We start from the raw sequence: 3,005 nt of genomic DNA, 5'->3' as shown, positions 1-3,005 counted from the left end.
TCAGCCTTGATTGCTCTACAATTAAATGTCCATTTTCTTGCCTACATAGACAGGGTTGGCAACTTCACTTCAGCAGTTGGTGTACTGTGTGTGTGTGTTTGTCTGCGCGCATGTGTGTGTGTGTCTGTGTGTGTCTGTTTGTGTGTGTGTGGGAGGGTGCACGCCTGGGTGGTAAAAGCCAGCCATTAGTTGTTGAGTCTGAGTGGTGTTGCTAGACACTCGCACTTACACATCAGGGTGCCAAGTTCCAGTGGCCTGCCAAATTGATTTCAGGTCAAAATCAGTTAATTAAAAAAAGACTCAAACCGCTCCAGAGTCCAAAGCCCAGTCTCGGTAATCATAGTGTGTTTACCCTGGAATTTCACACTAGGGACAGTAGTTAAACAATCTTTTTATGTGACGGGGTGGGAAATAATTGACAATAAATGTACTGAGTATTTCACTGTGAACCATAATGTACTGGAGTTTAAATGGATGATATCAAAGCAACATTGTGTAACTTTTTTACCTTAAAATAACAGATATAAAATCATTTTGATGGAAAAGTGTCCTGCAATAGGGTGAACAGTGTCTCTGTCTCAGCCACTCTGCCCCCATCACTTGTTTCTGCACTCTGTAACTTCAGTGAGAGGGAGGATCACAGCGTTACATACATGTTTACATCAAAATACAAGTTTTCAACGCGTAACATTGCTATGACATAAGTTTTGTTTGTAGTTAGCACCTACATGACTCTGACAAATTGGTACAGACCTGGGGTTTGTATTTATGACAGTGGTGTTGCCAATTTCTAAATAATGTTGCTTTAAGAGTCTGTGTTAATATTTATGTCAATGGTGAATGCATCATGCATTTTGATGTTCCTTCTTCTGTGTCTAGTGGGTTGTCCTGGTCAAGCTCAGGAAACAACCTCCTGGCTGTGGAGTGGCTAGCTGATTGGATCCATTCTTGCACATAGCACTGGGATCAGCTGGTCATGTTTTTGTTGTAAGAGGAACTAGTAAGAAAGTGTTGGCAATAGACTACCCCTCAATATTACAACATTAGTCCAACATCATCCTAGACTATAGAGGAGCAGCAGAGGACCAGGAAGGAGGCCAAAGAAGTAGTTATGTTTACCAGGAAAACTACAGCTCATACGGCGTTGTATCAGAATCACAAGAAAAACAGATATAGCCAGAGCTACACTTTCAGTTAATAGTTTGAGTCATGCGTAGGGAACAAATTAGAGGTGGGGAAGAGTGAGTAGGCAAGAAAAGCATGGGCTCCACAACATTGCATTCCCTGTGGTTAACTTGTCAATAGCACAGTATTACTCCTAGTACTTAATACTACTAGTTAATGTTTTTTTTTAATCCGAGTGTCACAGTTGACATTCAAAATTTTATTATGAATAAAATATATTTACATTATAAAGATGGGTGAAAAAATATTTTAAATATGCTTAATCGGCTTCCCAGTCAACAAAATAAAAATCCTCTGGTGATAAGTTAGCAGGGATGAGCTGGTAAACCATCATTTGTATCTGTTCAACAAACTCAATTATGGCTGTATGTTATGCTCGTCTTGGTAGAGTGTGGACCCAAAAGCGGACAATGAGGCTGGAAGTAGGTTATAAGGCAATTTATTGATTTCAATAAATCAATTGATTTTTGGTTTAGCAGGAGAAGGTGTAGAGTCACAGATGGAGTCCCCGTCTGGGAGTGTGGAGGTGGAGGTGCGGTAGCTCATGGTGGCGCTAATGGTAGCGTGGAGAGTTGAGACTCCGGTGAGCACAGTTGAAAAGAAGGATCGGCTGACTCTGGCTATCCTGAAGAAACTTGCCGGTGCGGGGAAACTAACCCATCATAGATCTGTCAGAATCATAGTCCAGGATTTCAGGTTCAATTCATTTATTTATTGGTGACTGAAAACTGTTAATTAGGTGTGGTTTCCTATTAAAGGAAATAAACAGAAATAATTAGTAACAAATTCAGGCTGGTGACTGCAAAGGAAATTCATAATTGTAAAATATACTTTGATTTAAACAAAAGTGCTCTTTAGCACCACCATAAGTGCATCATAAGTGACAGTCAACCATAATTATCATTAAACAATAGAGCACCCAGTGAACCAACATCCCAACATATGTGATCAACAAACCCAACACCAGCTCCCATAATGTGTACAAACCTACAGTAAACATCACATCAAAGAACACCAAGTCATGGCATTACTCACGTAAGCATGTACGCACACCATGCTGAGAGACAAAGACTGGCTGTGTGGGAGAAGATCAGCTATACAGGGGATAACAGGTGGTCTGATTAGGTGCACTGCAGGTGACAATGGCCCATCCCCCAGAATGTACCATTGCTATGGGGGAGTTTGATCATCTTTTGATCAGTGTAAGGCAGCTGGCTGCAGAGGTGCGGAGAGCTGGACGGCTGGAGCTGGAAACACTGGTTGTAGAGAGAACACGAGAAAATGTTAAATCTCCAAGAGAGCAAAACGAAACAAGTCATTAAAAACGACGATCTAACTGGAGCCATGGACCACATTGAACTGATGAAATCATCTGGCAGCAGGTAATGTGGAGAACAGGGCTTTATCAGCAGGCGCTGATTGCCAACCTGCTGCAGGTGAGCGTGTGGTAGTGGGAAGCTCCGCCCAGCCTCTCCATGCACCTCTGCAGGCACAACAGAAAAAGAAACACACCAAGCACAAAATATCCACCACAGAGTATGACCGAACGTGACACTGTATTTGGAACTGCCTACAACATACTACAACAAACACAGAAGTATCAGTAAGAGTACATACTGGATACAGATTTTCACAGTAGTACGCAGTATAAAACTGATTTATTTTGCAGTATGCCAGGCCAGGCTTAGCCAACCAAAGCTACGATGTAGGATGCCCTTGTGCTCTAGAAAAAATAGAAGCTATTAATGTGGATTTTTATGATCTTCCCAAAGATTAACATTTACCTGAGAGATATGAGATTTAGGTGGTGTGCCCATCAT

General features: G+C 41.6%; 1 long non-coding RNA gene across 2 annotated transcripts; it reads right to left on the bottom strand.

Annotated features, from left to right (window-relative positions):
* Nucleotides 1–1,608: 1,608 nt before the first annotated feature.
* On the bottom strand, nt 1,609–2,544 carry LOC311274438. 2 transcript variants are annotated; one of them, XR_014624765.1, is made up of 2 exons: nt 2,221–2,544; nt 1,609–1,934 (listed from the first exon to the last, which is right to left on the bottom strand). It is a non-coding gene; the product is annotated as an uncharacterized lncRNA (long non-coding RNA). The 2 variants fall into 2 exon arrangements; XR_014624766.1 differs by having other exon boundaries at nt 1,609–1,853.
* Nucleotides 2,545–3,005: the final 461 nt, after the last annotated feature.

Source organism: Pagrus pagrus, assembly GCF_965226575.1.
Source record: "Pagrus pagrus genome assembly, chromosome: 18".
NCBI lineage: Eukaryota > Metazoa > Chordata > Actinopteri > Spariformes > Sparidae > Pagrus > Pagrus pagrus.
The sequence above is the reverse complement of the archived record's forward strand: the minus strand, read 5'-3'. Positions and strand labels throughout refer to the sequence as shown.